This window comes from Macrotis lagotis, chromosome 1 (genome assembly GCF_037893015.1).
Source record: "Macrotis lagotis isolate mMagLag1 chromosome 1, bilby.v1.9.chrom.fasta, whole genome shotgun sequence".
Classification (NCBI taxonomy): Eukaryota; Metazoa; Chordata; class Mammalia; order Peramelemorphia; family Peramelidae; genus Macrotis; species Macrotis lagotis.
Genome location: NC_133658.1, coordinates 409,898,083 through 409,918,398, shown reverse-complemented (window position 1 = coordinate 409,918,398; position 20,316 = coordinate 409,898,083). Strand labels below are relative to the sequence as shown.

General features: G+C 39.6%; 1 long non-coding RNA gene across 1 annotated transcript in view; it reads right to left on the bottom strand.

The window, feature by feature from the left end:
• Positions 1 to 3,980: 3,980 nt before the first annotated feature.
• LOC141506187 (uncharacterized) overlaps positions 3,981 to 20,316 on the bottom strand; it is a 108,960-nt gene continuing 92,624 nt past the window's right edge. The window contains exon 3 of the long non-coding RNA XR_012473788.1: positions 3,981 to 4,210. This is a non-coding gene — a long non-coding RNA (uncharacterized LOC141506187). The remainder of the gene's footprint in view (positions 4,211 to 20,316) is intronic.

Here is a 20,316-nt window from a genome sequence, read left to right as displayed (position 1 = left end):
AAGTACAAAAGGAAAATTTTTTAAATGATGAACTTAACAAAAACAATATGTTCTGAATCATTGATGATGATGATGATGTTTGTCATTTATTCTCAAAGAAGACCATGACATCAGGGGAGGGGATGTTATGAGAAGCATGAATTGAATTTGAGTGAGAGAGTGAAGTGCTAAGTCACCAGTCTCACTTTCTCCTCTAGAGCCATCGGAGTCTGGTGATCAGATATAACTCAGGATGACTGGAGATGGCCCTGGATTTGAGGCAATCAGGGTTAAGCAACTTGCCTAAGGTCACACAGCTAATAAGTGTCAAATGTTTGAGACTGGATTTGAACTCTTGTCTTCCTGATATATTGTGCCACTTAGCTGCATCATTAGACATATAGAAATTGATTAGTGAGGAATTCAGTTCTGTTTACAGTGAAATTAAAGAGAAAATTTACAAAGGGAAAAAAGTTCATAGGCTTTATCTATGTCATCCTGATGCCCATTTATAAGTAAAGGTTAAAATTTTGAGCACACAAAGAATGATAGATTCAAACAGGTCAGATTTATCTGTAAAGTGCATTAAAATTCTCTTTGGAATTGCGTGGGGATTTTTTCCCCCCACTGTACTCTATAAGATTGGAAATTTCAGTGAGCCAGAGAATAAAGAGCTCCAAGTCCACATCCCAATAACTTACCTGGGGCAAGAATCCTAATCTCAATTTCCTCTTCCAAAAAATGAGCACAGGATCTTTCCCTTGAAGATTATACAAAAAGTCAAAATCAATCAAGAAGCATTTATTTAATACCTACTATGTAATCAGCACAGCACTAAGTAATAGGGAAAGAATAAGAGGCAAAAACACAGTTGTACCTTCAAAGAACTCAGACTAAAAGGCAAGTAACTTGCAGATACATAGAAAACATATTCAGGAGGCAGCTAGGTGGCACAGTGGATAGAGCACCGATCCTGGAGTCAGGAGTACCTGAGTTCAAATCCGATCTTAGACACTTAATAATTACCTGTGTGGCCTTGGGCAAGCCACAGAACACCATTGCCTTGCAAAAAACCCTAAAAAATAAATTAAAAATTAAAAAAAGGAAAAGAAAACATTCAGTATAAATATGAGGTAAGCACAAAGCGTAGACATGGAACGAAGGGGAAAGGGACCAGAAAAGGTCTCATGTAGAATAACTTTTGAACCAGGTCTTAACAGTAGCCAGGAGGTCAAGTTGAGGCAAGGGAGATAGCCACTAAAAAGGCATGGAATTGGAAGATGGAACACGGTCAATTTATCACCTGGTTGTAGAGAATGAAGGGGGGCGGGGAAATTCGGCAAAAAGATCAGGAGAGTAGGAATGGACTAGATTGTGAAGGGTCTAAAAGCCAAACCAAGGACTTTTAGAGGTAATAGGGAGCCAGTAGAGTTGCCAAGGTGGTGGTGGTGGTGATAGTAGTGGTGGTAGTGGGTATCAGACCTTCACTTTAGGAAGTTCATTTTTGTAACTATGTAAAGATAGACTGAAAAGGGAAGAGACTTTTAGCTGGAAGATCAACCAGGAGGCTACTGAAATAGTTCACATGAGAGGTGATGAAAACCTGGACTAGGATGGGGACAGTGTCACGGGAGAGGAGGGAATGTTTAGAAAAAAAAATTGCAAAAGATAGAAATGACAAGACTTGGCAACAGATTGAATATGAGGGGGTGAGGAGGAGAGTGTAAATTGGAAGATGACACCAAGTTTTGGAGCTTGGTTGATTGCATGACAGTGATAGAGAAGTTGGGCAGAAAGGCTGGGTTTTGGGGAAAGATAATGAATTCTGTTCTGGATGTATTTAGATGTCCAAGAGACAATTGGTGATGTGAAATTGGTTCTCAAGAGAAAAGTTAGGTGTATGTGTGTGTGTATATATACATATTTACACATACATATATACATATATGTTTAGAGTTGGGAATCAACTGTATGGAGATGATAACTGAATTCTTGGGAGCTGATGAGATCACCAAAGAAGATAGTACAGAGGGAGGAGAGAAGAATTAAAAAGTAAAAATAACAGCAAAGCACTTTTCAAATACAAAGAACTGAACTGGCATAATTTGTCTAATATTATATGATATTAGGAGAAAGTATTCCATAGGAACAATGTTAGACTGAACTTCAGTGGCTCTCATCCATGAGGGCGGTTCCTTGAAATCTACATAGCACCATGGCACAGTGGAAGGAACATTCATTTTAGAATCTGAAGACCTGATTTTAGATACTGGACCTCAAATACAATTGATAAATAATATGTGAAAGAAATCTGTGTGACCTTGGGCTAGTCACGTAATCCCAATGGGCTAATTTTCATCTATAAAATGGGAAGTGGGGTAATTGGAGCTAGATGTCTTCTAAGGTCACTTTCAGTTCTAAGTATATAATCCCCAAATCCACCTAATCCTTTAAAATTCTTGACCACATGCTTTCATGTCTTTCACATATTATTTATCAATTGTATTTGAGGTCCATTACTAGGTCTTTTAATATTCTATGCAATCACTGAATAATTATGTTGCTTATTGAACCCTCCCACTTCCAGTTCTAAGTATGTTCTTCCTGGGTTTTATACAACTTTAGGGTGCAAGTGGCCATTGGTTATAGGTTCCTTAAAGTGATTCTTGACAAGTTTCCATAGGTATGCCATGAAATTTCTCCTCCCACTGTGAGACTTCCAACATTTACCAACTTCCATCTATCCCTGCACCTTGTGTCTTGCTCTTTCTGACTTGATGCTGGGAAGATCCCAGTCACAGCTCTCTCCCAAGAGGTTCAGAGCTGCCTCCTTTGCTGTGAGTTCTAGGGAGGTAAAGGAAAAAAAGAGAGAGAATGGAAGAAGGGAAGAGGAGGCAGAAAAGGGTCTTCACCAAGAGTCCAGGAACTCTTCTTTGTTTTGAACTTAACCACTTAGTGGACCGCCAATTCTTTAAAGAATATGTCTGGAGCTAAAAAAAAAAAAAAAAAGTTTAAGAACCTCTTCACTAAGATACTACTGGGGTCTCCATGAATGAATTACCTCCATTTTGATTCTTCATTGATTAAAGTGCTACATGATTCATTATCCTATAGGATCACTTGGAAGAATATTAGTGTTAAAAAGGTGTATTTTTGTATTAAGTAGTAGTTTGGGATGTTTGCAGGCTCTGCACGATTGATCTCTTCCTCTTTGCTTTTCCATGAATAATAACTCTTTGTCCCAGATTTTCTAGGCCAGACTTGGTTTCAAGGAAAGTAATCAAATTAATCAACATTTGTTAAAGCATCTGCAGTGTGCCATGTACTGTGCTAGACCATGGGTATAAAAAGACAAAAACACAGTTCCTGACTTCAAAGCTCAATGTTCCCTTACTCCAGTAATGTATTTGAGAATACCAGATCCTTTCCCAAGAACCATCTTTGACTACATGCAAATATATATCTATATATTATATATGACATATATAATATAATATATATTCTAGTGGATGAAACAATATGTAAACTAAACAATATGTAAACCTAAAAAATAAATGCAAAATATACACAAAGTAAATAATAAATAATCTTGGGGGGGACAAGCAGCTGGGGTGAATGTAGAAAGGCCTTTTGAAGGAGGTGACACTTGATTTGATCTTCATAGGGAGATAAGAATTTTAAGAGGCAGAAATGAGGAAGAAGATCCATGCTGCTCATGGGTGACATATGGCCTGTTCAAAGGTTAAAGGACAGAAGATAATTTACTAGATGTAAGGAATTGCCAGTAAGGCAGTTTGGTCATTTGTTGGTAATTTGCATAAAGCATGACCGGGAATAATTGAAAGGTAGGGTAGAACCAGGTTTTCAAACTCTTTTTTAAATATTTTATTTAATTTTTCCAATTATAAGTTATGGAAGTTTTTCAGCATTCATCTACTTGCCTTTTTATGTTACACATTTTTCTACCTCCCTCCCTTCCCATTCCCCATCCCTCAGCAGTCAACAGTCTAGTAAAAGTTGTACATGTTCATTTGTGTTTAGCATATTTACCTATTAATGATAATAATTCTTGTCCTTCATTCTTGAAGAAGACATCAGGTTGCTGATGCATAGTGGTGCAGTGGATAGAGCATCAGTCCTGGAGTCAGGAGGACCTGAGTTCAAATCTGCCTCAGACATCTACCTGTGTGATCTTGGGCAAATAACTTGACCCCATTGCCTTGTGCAAAAACTAAAAAAAAAAAAAAAAAAAAAAAGATAAAAAGCATAGTTCATGTTCTTTTCTAGAGATACTAGGGAGCTACTAAAGTTTTCTGAGTAGGGGAAAGCCTTGTCCAGACCTGTACTTCAGGAATAACATCTTGGCAATTGTATGAAGGAATGTAGAAAAAGAGAAGACTTAGATATAGACCTCAATTAGAAGACTGTCATACTAATCCAGGAGAGAGGACTATTCCTTTTCTTTTCTTTTTTTCTTTGCAAGGCAATGGGGTTAAGTGGCTTGCCCAAGGCCACACAGCTAGGTAATTATTAAGTGTCTGAGACCAGATTTGAACCCAGGTACTCCTGACTCCAAGGCTGGTGCTTTATCCACTACGCCACCTAGCCGCCCCAGACTATTCCTTTTCAATGGTTCTCTCTCCTCATCTCTACCTCCTGGCTTCTTCTAGGATAGTGGCAGAGTGGGGCAGAGAAGAGATGAATGTGAGGGAGGGAGTCAGGGCATATTGCAAAAGGAATATCTTTAGTCTGTGTATTTCAGGTTTTGTAATTATTAAAATAAGGACTTTATAGGTATAGTTTGTTGAGTACTCTTTGACTGCATGCAAATATATATGATATATATAAAATATATAGTTGTATTATATATGTCATATATAAAATAAGGACTTTATAGGTATAATTTGCTGAAGAAACATATATTTGTATATAGGTATAATTTGTGGAAGAAACAATATGTAACCAAAACTATGTAAACCTAAAAATAAATGCAAATATACACAAAGTAAATAAGGGAAGAATGGACAGAGGGCAAATGTGTCTGTCTCGCACACACATTTCCAGACCAGGCAGCAAAGGCTGTTCATATACTTTGTTCCTTACTCTATGATGGCCTATTCCCCCCGCCACTTGAGAGTATTTTGTTGTTTTCTAATTTTTAAATAGTTTTTCAACATTGATTTTTAAAAACATTTATTAATTATCTCAACTATATGAAAGGAAATTTTCAACATTCATTTTTCTTTGAAGTTTTGAGTTCCACATCTTTCTCTCTACCTTCCTTCCCCCCTTCCCTTGACAGTGATTAGACTGCTATAGGTTATACATGTACAGCTATCATTTTTTTTAGGGTTTTGCAAGGCAATGGGGTTAAGTGACTTGCCTAAGGTCACATAGCTAGGTAATATTAAGTGTCTGAGGTTGGATTTGGACTCAGCTACTCCTGACTCCAGGGCGGGTGCTGTATCCACTGCGCCATCTTGTCTCCCCTATCAATATTCATTTTAAAAAGATTTTAAGTCCCAGTTTTTTCCCCTATCTCTTCTCTTCCCCCACCTCAGGACAGCAAGCAATTTGATATAGATTTTGCATGTATAATCATGTATGTTAAACATATTTCCACATTAATCACATGTGAAAGAAGAATCAGATCAAAAGGGAAAAATCATGAGAAAAAAACAGCAAAAAAAGTGAAATTAGTATACTTCAATTTGCATTCAGACTTTATAGTCTTTCTCTGTATGTGGATAGTATATTATTTTGGATCATTGTTATTGCTGAGAAAAGCTAAGTCTATCATCGCATAGTGTTGTTACTGTGTACAATGTTCTTCTAATTCTGCTCACTTTATTCAGCTTTAGTTCATATAAAACTTTCTAGGTTTTCTGAAATGCACTGGCTCATCATTTTTTATAACAATAGTATTTCATTACATTCATGTACTACAACCTATTTAGTTATTCCCCAATTGATGTACATCCTCATAATTTCCAATTCTTTCTACCACAAAAAGTTGTTATTTTTATACATGTGGGACCTTTTCCTTTTTAAAAAATCTCTTTGTGATAAAACCAATAGTGGTATTGCTGGATCAAAGGGAAGGGACAGTTTTATAGCCCTTTGAGCATAGCACACAATTGCTCTTCAGAATGTTTGGATCAGATCAGAACTCCACCAATAATGAATTAGTATTACAATTTTCCTATATATTCTCTGACATTTATCAATTTCCTTTTCTGTCATATTAGTCAATCTGATAGTTATGAAGTGGTACATCAAAGTTGTTTTAATTTACATTTTTCCAATCAATAGTGATTTAAAGCATTTTTTCATATGACTATAGATAGCTTTAATTTCTTAATCTGAAAACTGCCTATTCATATCCTTTGACCATTTCTCAATTGGGAAATTTTATATTCCTATAAATTTGACTCAGTTGTCTATATATTTGAGAAATCAGGCTTTTATCAGAAACAATGGCTATAAAAATTGCTTCCTACCTTTCTGCTTTTGTTTTCTAATTTTGGCTGCATTGGTTTTATTTGAGCAAAACCTTTTTACTTTAAGATAATTAACACTGTCCATTTTGCCATTCATAGTGTTCTCTATCTCTTGTTTGTTCATAAATTCCTGATGTCCTATTCTTTTGATCTGTGAAATGGAGATGATAATACTTAAATTATCTTTAAAGTCAAGGGCCTGGGTTCAAATCCCACCTCATATAATTACTATGTAACTATAAGCAAAAATCATTCAAAATCCCTAGGCTGAAGCTGCTGCAACTATAAAATTAGAAGGATTGGGTGGCCTCTGAGGGCCCTCCCACCTCTACAGCAATGACCAGTGACTCTTCTACTCACCTCACAGAGTTGTTATGAGGAAAATGTACTTTGCAAACTTTAATAAACTCTAGAAATGTATTTTGTTTATTGTTGTCATCATTATTATTAAGATGAAACCAAGCCAAATTGTATCTGTCCATCCAAGAAACTCAAACAATTTCATTGCAGGAAGAGCCTTGGGTTCATCAATCCTTAACCTGCAGGTTGCCTGGTGAATTGTGTCAGGCATCAACTAAAGAATCAGCATAAACTTTTTGCCAAAAACTCAGTTGGAGAGGAGGGAAAAATGAGGAAGTGGAGGTCAATGAGCAAAAAAACCCCCAACCAAACAACAACAACAACAAAAAACAACCCTGCCTGATTTATAGTGATGAGACTTAAGGATAAGACATGAGGGATTGAGACAGATCTGAGGATGGAGGGGTCTTGAGGTGATTTTATAATTTTTCTGTTGACTTTTTTGCATGAAATCAAAGATCTTGTGAATGGATCTCATATTCTAAGGTGCATTATTGGAGGAAGGGGATGCTGATGGGACTTTGAAAATAAATAGTCATGCTTAGTGGCTTGCAAATATATTTTCATCCATGCCTTGATCCAGGCAACCATGAAGAGACTGTATGCTTTAGTTGTTCCCCCAGGTGCTGGGATGACCCTGTGCCAGGCTGTGTTGAAGAATAAATGATTGGCTTAGGATATGAAATGAGTCAGCAACAGTGCTACGCTTAGAGAATACTTTGATTCCTGTACTCAGTAGGCAAAAGGGTGGGGATATGGGAGGAAGGAGTAAGAGAACAGGTGTTGGATGTTGGGTTCAGACAATAGCCTCAAGTCATCAATGATGAAAATTCCCATGTTTGCCTCCTCCTGCTTTTGTACATATACACATATCTTCCTTCTCAGAGACCAGTTTTATCCCCTTTGCCCAATAAAACAGCTGTTGTTGTGTCTCATTAACCAAAAACCCATTTCCTTCCTTCCCTTTGGCTTCCTCAGGGTTACTTGACAACATGTCCCATTTTCAAAATCCCACAATTAAGTGGCATGTGAATCTGCTTCTGGGATTTCCCCCTCCAACTTCTAGAGCAGAAGAATCATGAAATATTGGAACTTCTTTTGAGCATGGATTAAAAAAAAAGCAGTTGAGAGGATTTTCTCCTCTCTAAGCTAAGAAGGGAGATGTATAGATTTTTTTTTAGATTTTTGCAAGGCAAATGGGGTTGAGTGGCTTGCCCAAGGCCACACAACTAGGTAATTATTAAGTGTCTGAGGTCGGATTTGAACCCAGGTACTCCTGACTCCAGGGCCTGTGCTCTATCCACTGCGCCACCTAGCTGCCCGGGAGATGGATAGGTTTAAACAGAACCTTGTACTAGGGTGCTATGAACAGATACAAAAGAAATAGAATACAGCGTTCTCATTCTCAGAAAGTTTACTTGGGGAGATAGACATGCCCATGTGCAAGTGAAGTGTATATGAAGTGAAGTGTTAAAATCAATCAACAAACATTTATTAAATTTCTTCTATGAACCTTCAGATACTTTGCTTAGTGCTAAAAAGCTTATAAGGTGCTGTAGCTTACAATTGCACTATTATTTTTGGTACACCTTATATAAAGACAATCAAAATAGTCCCTGGGGCAGCTAGGTGGCACAGTGGATAGAGCACCGGCCCAGGAGTCAGGAGTACCTGGGTTCAAATCCGGTCTCAGACACTTAATAATTACCTAGCTGTGTGGCCTTGGGCAAGCCACTTAACCCCATTTACTTTGCAAAAACCTAACTCCCCCCCCCCAAAAAAACCAAAACAAAATAGTCCCTACCCTTAAGAAATTTATATTTGATTAGGGTACAGTATATACACACACAACATATTTCCAGAAGAAATATGAGATAATGTTTGAGGGGGAGGCAATAGCAGCTGATAGAGTATGAGATATGATGGGGTGGGGGGAGATGAATTAAGAAAGACCTCATAGAAGAGGTGAGAGGAGCTGAGCTTTGCGGAAAAAACAAAGAATTCCAAGAGGATGTAGACTCCCAGCTCTCAAGTACCACTATCTTCCTCTACTATTATACTCCTTGAAGAAGTGATTGTTTATGGATAAAAGGGAGGTGGCAGTGGGACTGATGAATAATACTGGTTTATAATTAAAACACTAAATCTTCTTAAAGTCCCAGATTTGAAATTTGGAGTACTTATCAATCAATCCTCAAACACTGATTAGGTGCCTACTATATGATAGGTGCTATACTAGGTGCTAGGGAATAGAGAACCTGGGAAATCTCAAAATATTTATTGGGTAGCAACTATGAGCTTAGTCAGCATTAAGCTAGATGCTAGGGATGAGGATGGTGGAAACACAAGACATGATCCCTGACTTCAAGGAGCTTCCCTACTGTTGGGGAGCCAAGACTAAAACACTTCAAAGAATGATTTCCCAATGGAAAATAATGAAATTAATTAAAAAGACAATGTAATTAATTACTAACTTGAACAATACAGAATATCTGTACCGTTTGGAGATCAAGGATGGTAAAAACTAATGAGAATGGAACTATTCAAAGAAAACTTCATGGAATAAGAGATGGAATTGAACTGGATCTAAATGAGTGGCTAAAATGTTATAAGGCAGACAAGGTATTCCAGACACAGGCTATGAAAGGCTATTAATTTGGAGAGTGAGAGAACAAACTTGACCGAAAAAGAGGTGCATCCCAGGGAGTAGGAAATCAAGCTGGCTGAGTAGAATAGGATGAAACAAGAAAGGTCCTTGAAAGTCAGGCTAAGAAGTTTGGATTTGATGCTACGGAAAACAGGAAACCATGGAAGATAATACACTCACATATGTAATTATATATATATATATATATATATATATACATGTATACATGTATATACATTTTAAGATGAAAGTGATATAATGGTTGGGATATTTAAGGAAGTTAAATAGGGCAGTGATGTTTGGTGATGGCTTGGAGGCAGAGATACTAATGAAGATGCTTTTGTAACCAGAACATTGGCTCCATCTAGAAAATCAGCAAATGGGGAGACAGTATGGAATAGTGGAATGAACACTGGATTTATAATTAGATAACCCCTATTTGAACTTCAGTTGTGTTACTTAGTAATATCTAATAGCTAGCAAACACACATACACCCAGTACTACCTGTGAGACCTTGGGCATATAACTTAAATTCATTTGGGTCTTATTTTTCTCTTTTCTAAGATCTGAGTTCAAATATAGTTCTAGATACTTTTACTTGTGTGACTCTGGATTAGTCACCTAACCTTTGCTTGTCTTTGGTTCCACTTATATAAAAAGGAAATTATAATAGCACCTACTTTCCGGGGTGGTTGTGAGGATCAAATGAGATAATATTTGTAAAGCTCTTTATCATTGTTTTTATTTTTTATTAGAAGCTCTTTAATGGCCCTTCCAGCAGTTCTAAATACTGTGAGCCTATGAGAAGTGATGAGAGCCATAGTTTTAGAGTTGGAAAGCACATTCGGGTACATCCTGTAGAACTCCCCTCTTCCCCTCATTTTACAGATGAAGAAACTGAGGCCCAGAGAGAAAATTTGATCTCTCCATAATCATTCAGCTAGTAAGTGACATAAATGGGATTTGAACCACATGTCTTCTTACTTTTAAAGCAGCTGTCTTTCCCTAGTGGCACACTGTCTCTAAGAGACTTATAGAAGACCTATTTTTGAAGGGAGAATCAACATGATTTGATCTTTGACTGAATAGGAGAGATAATTCAAAAGAACTATAAATTTTCAAGTCTAGATAGAGAAAAGAATGTTGAGTCCATCGATAAAGATGGCTGGTAAGGGTTCTATTAATAAAAGGAAAAAATATAAACTCCTTGAGAGCAGGAACTTTTCTGTTTTTATCTTTAGATTTATTTCCCAGTACCTGGGAATAAACATAGTTGATATGCTTTTGCTTAGATTGAACTTTGTGCATGAGTGGTGTGAGAGAGGGGTAGATTAGGTTTTTTTTTTAATTTCTATCCTCTATCTTTCCAAAATAGATAAACCACTCAGCCTGAGCTCATTTTCATTTATAGTTTTCTCTGGTGACAGGCCTCTCCTCTGGATCTATTTATCACAACTTTGCTATGATATGCTCCTCTGAGTTTCTTCTCTACTATTCCATTTCCAGATCTTGAGCCTGGTATCTCCCAAGGGCATATGTCAAAATTGTTATTACAGGTCAAATATCATTATGACAAACATCTCTATATAAGGGAAAAAATTCCCGAGTTCCAAACTCTAACCTACTTTAAGAAGCATTCAATACAATAAAATTCCAGACTGATCAAAGAATTTGGATAGCTTTTTGAACTGTCTGCAGGAAGCTGTTCTGACCTATAATCATATGTACAATCACCACTCAAGAAGCTTCTGTGAGGTTTGAGGTCCACGATAGAAGGGCACCCCCAGGGTCTGGGGAGAGTTGGTTGGAGGGGCCAAGAATTTAAATGTCCACAGGTGTAGCCATATATGGAAAGCAATGGGGTGTGGTGACAGTTTCAAAGACAAGGAAGCTGTGTGGAATGAATCGTAGCATCACATTTCAAAATGACTGTCTTTCCCTCTCCATCAAGTAAGTCAATCATAGGAAGAACATTTCTAGCAGTTAAGCCCTGCTTACCAATTAAGTGCTAGAGCTGCCTTCCCTTGTGACTTCTTGCCTGCCAGCAACTAAATGAAAAAAATGCAAACACATATGGGGGAAACGTACAATGTGGCTGAGGCTCACTCCTCCTGAACTTTACCCCAGCTGGAACAAGTCAGGTTGTGAGTCTGTCTGGGTAGGTTTCAGTGGATTTGAAAGAAGTGGTGACTATTCCTAGAACATTTGCTTTCTTAATTGATGGATGCAAATTGGGGTTGAGGATGGAGTAAGGAGCCAGATGTTCCCTAGTCACAAGGCCAGGGAGAATATATGGCTTAAAACTTAGTCTAGGCTAAACATGTGAACTGATGGTTTTGCTACCCCTAGCATCTACTTTGCTTTATTTTGGCCTTGATCTGTGATTTCATTCATGTAGGACTCTCCCAGAGTGAAAAATCTCTTCCTGAAAGAATATCTGCTATTCTTCTGTAACTTAGAGCCCTCAAGAATTATATTGGACCCTGAGAAGTCAAATGAGATATGCAGGGTCACAAATCAGTGTATGCCAGAAGTGGGACAGTGATCTAAGTGTTCTTGTCTCCAAGACTGGCCCTCAAATTCTTTCCAATGGCAGCTTTGACATTTGTTTTACTAGTAAGCCACAGTATAATGGATCTTGAGCTGGAAGGCACCTTAGAGGTTATTTAGCTCAGTTCTTTCATTTTACTTTAAGGCCTAGAGAGGGAAAGTGACTTGTCCAAAGTCACACAAGTAATGAGTAGCAGAGCTGGAGCTGAAGGATTAATGCCACAAAGTTCAGAGCAAATTGAATACATTTTACTGTTGTTTAAGGCTTCTTGCCTACCATCAATAAAGGTGTTCCTTTTTTCCTTGGGAACTGGTAGAGTTTCTTCCCTACCCTGACCACCAGCATTACCCTCCTCATCCCCACCCCCAACCCCCGATGAATTTTAAATGCCACTGTAAAGGGTTGGCTGGTGACCTGGAAAATTCCAGCTTGCTTTGTTACTGTGTTAATGACCCATCAGTTTAAATCTTAAACCCCTATGAACCCTTCCCCCCCTCTTTTTTTCTACAGGATCTAAAAGTCTTTCCTGAAAAGATCCTTTGGAAAGGCAAAGGGAAAGGGAAAGGGAAAGGGAAAGGAAGGGGGAATTTAAAAGAGCTTTTAAAAAACTCTAGCTGATAGGGAAGTCATTCTGTATCACAGTATAGGGCTGCAAGGGAGTAAGGCCTTTAAAAATTCTTCTAAATGGTGTTGATACATTTTCTGAAGAAATACTATCATAATCTTGTGGATTTTAGGTTATTTATTGGGGGAAACTGAGGCACAGTGCAGAGGATTACTTTTGTCCTGTAATTATTACATAGCTTCTGAATCTTCAATCCTGTTGTAATTACTGAATCATCTTGGGACTCTAGAGACAAAATGCAATTCGAATATTGTACTCACCAAAGGCAATAGTGTGCTTCTGGAGATAAACAGTGGTCCTCCATGTCTGGAATGCAGGTCCTTCTCTCATGCTCCCATACCTTCCCTTTTTTCCCAAAACCCTGTTTCTGATCTCAGTTCATACACAAGGCATTCCTGATCCTTTTAACTGTTAGCACTTTGTCCTTATTTGTATTCAGTGTCCTGATCCATATCTGTCCCCTGGACCCAGAAGGTTTGGGAGGGGAAAGTGAAACTGGTGACTTTGTTCAGCATTCCCTTACTTAAATCCAGCTCATCTTAGCATCACTTCCCTGATGTCTTGGTCTTCTTTGAGAACAAAGGACAAACATCAATCAAAAGCCAGGTGCTGTTATATTTCCATAAGAGAATATAAATTTCTTGAGGGCAAGGACTATCAGTTTATTTGTCCTTGTATCCCTTAAGGGGACACAGTTATTTGTTGATTTGAATTGAATAAGAGCTAAATTCTGATTTTGGATTCCTGAAGCCAGGGTTTGATCATTGAACCACAAAGCCTCTTAACAAAATGAAGTGGGGGGTGGGGTGGGGAAGAAAGGAATGTTTATTAGATTTCACTTTTCTATTATAAAAACAGGAATCTGAAGTTTAGACACCAAGGGAAGACAGGATTTGGAGATGCTCTGCTACCCTGTTTGTATATATTACTTTTAACTTTTTTCTTACATTTTTTTTTCTTTTTTGGTGGGATAGTGAAATTCATACATCCATCTTCTCCAAGAAGAACCTGTATGTATGGTAGCTATAAAACCTAAAAAATAAGGTAAAGCAGCAGCAGAGCAGAACTACCAGAGGCAAATAGATGGGAGAGCCAGATTTATCTCTAGGGCTTAATTTCCTTGAAAATGAATTTGTTCCCTGGGTAATGCAACCACACAAAAGATTGGAACCATCTGCACTTGTCTAGAGACCCAGAAGCAAAGAGGATGCAGGTTGCCTAGCCTGAACAAGGCTTTCTTGGCAGGTCTACACACCTCTCTTTTCATATCTTTTCCCTACTGTATATATGCACTCCTAGGACCTATCCTAGATTCCAATCTTGGCCTGTTCTCAAGCAATGCCCCTGCCCAAAGGAAGAACATCATGGAGAGTGTGGCTAAAGGTGAAGGGAAGGACAGGAGTCAGCTGGAATGGCAGCAGGCGTTTCATGTGTCCTGCCCCCACTGATATTTGGGGTACATAGGAAGTTCATCCATTCTCGTTAGCAGATCCACCAAATGGTGCCTCTGTCTAGTTAATGCAAATACCCAGTGTTTTATGGGAATTATCTTTGAAAGGAACCAAGAGAATAAACAGAGAAACTGAAAAGGTGTCTAAGATTGTTTTCTTAACACATCAGTTTTAAGCATAAAATCCTTGCTTTAGAAGGGATCATTGGAGGTCATCTACTTCAATTCTCAAGGAAGGGATACCAACTGATCTGGAGTTAGGTGACCTAGGTTCAAATTCTGGGCCTGCTTACTGTGGTCTTGGACAAGTCATTTAATCTTTTGGAACTTCAATTGCTTTATCTGTAAAATTAAGGGGGTGGGAAGAAGGAAATGGTTGAATTAGTATCTAGATTCTTTCCAACTCTAAATAATATGAATTTTCCCTCAGTATTTAAAAGCTCAATAAAGTTCTTTCTTACTTCTAACCTCAATTGTTCTTGCTGCAGTTTGAATTTCCACAGATAAATGTGTCTGTGTATATATGTGTGTGTGTGCATACATTCAGATAAACACATGTATACATATGAAATATCTATAAATCTAAAGGGATTTTAGTGGTTACCTAGTCCAAACTTTTTATTTCAGAAATGAGAAAAGGGAAATAAATTACTTAAGATCCCACAGCCTGGGCAGCAGAAGTGGGTCTGGAACCCAGGGCTGGGAGAAACACTCTTGCTTTTCCCCTATTGGCCATGGCCCAATTCTTTGCTCTGTAGTGAATACATTCTGCATCTGCACAGCTTTTAGGACTCCAGTGGAAAGAGTATAGTTATGACTGGCTCTTTATTTTTATTTGACTGCAGTATAATAACTTTCATTTCTTTTATTAACCCTCCCTCTGCCCAAGGGATTTTTCTCCCTTTCTTGATCAGAGCCAAAGTCCCCAAACCATACACCCAAGTTCCTCACCTTGGGTCTGGGAACTTTCTTTTTTTTTTTTAATTATATCTATTTCACATTACTCATTTCCTTTGCAATCCTACATATTTTATGTATTTTAAAACATTAGTTTGAAAAGGGAACCACAAGCTTCATCATCTGGCAGAGGGGGTCCATGAGCTGAGAAAGGTTAAGAATCCTGGTCACAGAATTGCTACACTCCTATAGGGGAGTCCCCACTGCATTACTGACCAACTGCAGGTCCAATGATGCCCTCTGAACAGTGTTTAGCAAGAGCCTCCGCTGGCACTGGAAATATAAATATATGGCAAAATAAAGCTGGGTATGTCTGTCTAGATATATCCAGCATACACACACACACACACACACACACACACGCATATATATATATATATATATATATATATGCTGTCTATATCTATGTAGATATAACCAGTTTATATGTAAGGAAGCATATATATATATATATTATATATGCTGTCTATTACCTATCTAGAGATACCCAGCATATAGTTATTTTCTATATCTATAGAAAAGATGTATATATGCTTTCTATATCTGTCTAGATATAGAAAACACATATGTATATATATATACATATATATATATATATATATATATATATAAAGCTGGGTATATGTCTAGATATTCCCAGCTCACATATATATATATATGTATGTATGCATGTATATTCCCATCATTTTTAAAGGTTTACACATCGCTTCGTTTTTAAGACTCAGCTGTTTAATTGTGGAGTTCACAAAGCTCTGTATGTTTTGAGGCTGGAGAGGCAGCAAAGGAAAGGCAAGCTGTGACGGGAAAACAAAACACGGAACCCCCCAGGCAGCCGGGCTGCGCCGCTGGGAGGGGCCGCTGCTCCCGTTCGGCTCCCGCCTCGGGATGCCGCCCCCCGCCCCTCCACGGAGGATGGCCCGGATACTGCCATCAATCACGGATCTCTGCGGCAAGCTCTCCTTCGCCTCCCCCCTCTCGGGGCAGCGTTCAGAGGGAAGAGATGCGGGGGGACGAGATTCAGAGAAAGGAAGTGTGGGGGGGGTCCCCCTCCGTTTTGCTGCAGTGCTCATCCTCCCTCCCTCCCTCTCCCGCTGCTGGTCCTCCTCCCTGGAAGTCGATCCGACCTCATTAAGTTTTCGGAGCAGATGCTCGTGCGAAAGGGGGCGGGCGGGGAGGTCAGGCGGAGCCCCCTCCGGTCATTCTCCGCATTCCGGCTGCGCCCCCGGCTCCTCCTCGCCGCCCGGGGTGGGGCCGGGGGGCTGGCCCCCGCCCCTCCCCCGCCCGGGCTGCCCGCTCCGGGTTCCCGCAGCCGCCTCCTCTGCCGGCGGCGGGGCGGCTATGGCTTTAAGAGCCTGGGAGCTGCCTCCGCCTGGCAGGCGCCCGGAGCCTCACAAAAGAACAGGATGTTGTTGATTTGTCACCAAACCACAGAGAGGAAATGATTGTAAATTTCCTTTAAACATCCCCACCGCGCTCGGCCTCCCTCGCTTCCGCCTCCGCCTCCCCCGCCGCAGCCCGGGAGCTGCCTCGGCGGCCTCGGCCTGCCCTGGGGCCGCCGGCGCTGCTCGCCCGGCCGGGCCGCTCCCCCGCGCCTCCGGAGCCGGACTGGGCAGACCCCCCCCATGCCCCCCCTTTTCTTGTGCCTCCTTTTGAGGCAAAGACGCATCAAAGGCCTTAGCCCCTGCCGCCTCCCTGCATGTGCCTTTGTCTTTTTCTCTCCTTTCCTGCCTGCTCTTTCTCTGTTTCTTTCTGCTTTTTTTACATGTATCTACTCTCACCGTGTGGCCTCGAGCGAGCCACCAAACCTTTGGTCTCAGTTTCTCCATCTGTACATCGAGGTGAAGCCCCAGGATCCCCCCGACCCGAGGGTGGTTTGCGGTGGGAGCCTGTTGAGAACCTTCCTTTTAACATGAAGTGCATGTATGTGTGCACACACATCTCAAATGAAGCCTTTTCCTCTGAAACGTGATTCTCTACTCCTCGAGGACTGGATGGTGTCATTCCAGCGTTCCCCAGAAACCTTAGACTTTTACTCCATTTTAAAAAAAGTTAGTTGATTGAATGAATAACTGGATACTCTTTAAGAGCGTGATTAACACAATTAACCAGTATTACTCCTGTCCCTCAAGACCAGTCTTCTAAAGGAGTTGTCTTGGTTGGGGGGAAGTGTAATTCGGTGAGTCTTTAGTGTAAACGAGGGTACGACAGTGCCTTCAATTCCACACAAATAGCCCAGAGAACGCTCCCAAAGTGGATGTGTTTTTAAAAGCAAAAAACTGTAATGATCTCTGGGCCAGTTGTGGTGGTCTAAATGCAGCTGTCTGTAGCATTTCAAATCCGAATGCATTTGTTTATGGATTTCAGGAGCTGCCATACCCCCCCCCCCCACCTGTCCTTACCCGTTCAGCTTTCCTTTAATGCTAGTTACTGAGACACTAAGGCCATTTGAGTTTTGAGATCCATCTGTTTAATTATTTCCATTCTACCGTTAGGAGCCTAAGGCATCGGAAGGTTAAATGATTTATCTTTGGACACACACAGTTGGTTGGTCTCAAAGCTGGTTCCAAACCTTTTCCTTTTATTTATTGGTGATAAAGTAGGAAAAAAAGCCTGGGCCCTTTCCACAATGACCTGAGCACAATTATTGAAGGATCTTGTGTATTTGGGGATGGTTAAGCTCGGAGAAGAGATGACCTAGGGGACGAAAAATGAGCTGCCTTTTAGAAAAGGCAATAGATTTGTTTTGCTTGATTCCAGAGGGCAGGACTAGAATGAGTGAGTGCAAGTTGCAGAAAAGGATTTTTCAGTTCTATATAAGGAACTTATAATTAGGGCTACCTCCTGAGGTAATGGGCTCCTATATTATTGGAGGTCTTCCATCGGAAGCTGGATTCAGTTACTAGGACATCTTTTAGAGGGAATTCCTGCTCAGACTCAGGCACTCTCTCAAATTGCTTCAGGATCAGATATTCTGTTATTTTCAGTGGATATTTCAGTGATGCCTTTGTATATGTGTTGGGGGAAAAGAGAACTGTAATTCTCAAAACTGGAAAAACCCAGAAGGAAAACCCTCCATAAAAATATAAAGAGGAAAAAGGGTCACTGAAAATGGGCAAAAAGTTTTCTCTTTTCTATCTCTGGATTAGCCTTAGTGGTCAACTTTCTTTCCTGAGTAAATAGTGATCATCACAACATCTGGATTAATCAAATGAAAATTTAAAGGAAAACTAGAACAAATAGGGTGAATTTTGCATCCATGTTTATTATTTAGTCAGTTAGCTAACAATTTAGTTTTCTTGTTCTTACTAAAATTTCCCTTAAGAGGCTGTGAGGTATAGGTGAATTCAGTTTATGGACTTGGAGTCAGGGACACCTGATGTTATCTCTTGCTTCTAACACTTGCTGTGTGGCCCTGAGCAAGTTACATCTCAAGCTTCATCACTGAAATAAGGGTAAGAATAAGCATAACACCTATCCCACAGTGTTGTTGTGGGGATAACACAAAACAATGTATACAAGGCTCTTTGAAAAATCTTAAAGCTCATATAAATATCAGCTACTATTTATCTATTCTGTTTAGTTAAGCTCTTTCTCTTTAATTTTACTGTCTATAATTATATGGCCTCCAGTGTAGCAGCTCAGCAGGTTATGAAGCAATACAATGAACAATTTCCCTTTACCCAGAGAAGATATGAGTCTGCAAAATGGTTTCTGGAGGGAGTGGAGACAGTTTATCTTAGGCTGATGCTTTGTATCAGTCAGAGAAAGGAGCCTTCGAATCTCCATTGTGGAATGAAGAATTTCAAAGAACCAGGGTGGGAGGGGTAGGAGGTGGGAGGAGAGAGAGGACAGGAAACTGGGCCATTGCCCAACTTTTCTTAAATCAGGTATTCCCAGTGTTGCTTGCTTGTTTAGGTGGAAGTATCATGAATTCCCAGAATTAGACACACCCATATTCAAATGTAAGTGCAAAAACATACTCCAAAGCCAAATAAGAAATGATCTTTAGATTATCTACTCCTACCTTTTTAAAAATGTATGCTGGCTACTGCTGCTTTTCATTCATGTAGACAGTATGGTAGCCTGCAGTGGTTCTCAAACTTTTTGGTCTCAGACCCCTCTGTACTTGAAAAAAATTATATTTCTTTGTATAGATTATACCTATCAATGTTTACCACATTAGAAAATTAAAGTTTTAATATTATTATGAAATTAGTTTTAACCTCACAGTTTCCCTTAAAAGGTCTTAAGGATCCATAATGTTCCTGGAGCACATCTTGACAACTGCTGATGCAATAAGCAGAATGTCTGAGCTGTGGTTAGGAAGATCTGACTTCTTGTCCTGACTCCAGACTTACATTGAGCAAGTCAATCCTTCTGATTTTTTAAATCTGTGAATTGAAGGTGATAACAATAGAAACCAAGTCACATGCATGCAACATGTTTTAAAGCTATTAGGGTTAGCAATAGTGTAGTATTGAACAGTTAATATACCATCATTGTGGGAATCAAGAAAGGGAGGTAAAACAGAATTCAGATTATATGGGACTTCTTAGACCACCTTTTTGGTTTGGGGACATAAAATGGGAGACTAGGAATTCAAGTCAAGTGCACAAGGGTATATTTTTGAGTATGTATAAAGGATGTTTTGTAGTTAACATCCACTTCATAAATAAATAGGACAACAGAATTCCACATGCTCCTTACTAATCACCTGCTTTGTACTCTGCAAAATGGTAGGCACAGAACAAAAATTCCTGCCCTCAAGGAAGTTTCAGTCTATCTGGGCTGAGGGTGGTGGTGGTTCTTTTGGTGGTAATGGTAGTGATGGTGGTGGTGGTGGTGGTGGTGGTGGTGTGTGTGTGTGTGTGTGTGTGTGTACCTAGCATGATCACACATTTCTTATAGTTCAAGAAGAGATCACCTACATTTACCCACAGCCTCGTTGGCAGGGCTGCAAAAATTAACCTCTAAATTTCCTAAGCAGGTCACCCTGGAGTTTGTTGTGGAATAAAATCACAAAAGAAGTAAGATTTAGATTGAACACAGGTATCTGGGAAGTTTTTCTGCAGTAGAGAAATCCCAGAAGAGTGACTCACTCATCTAAGAGACCTCAGGAAGTGGCTATTTCCACTTCTTTAGCCGAGATAAACATTATCTGTGGGAGATATTGGCAGGCCTAAGGCACTGGGGTGGGGAGGGGGGTGGGTGGAGGGGAGGAGGAGGAGGAGAGGAGCCGAAGTCGG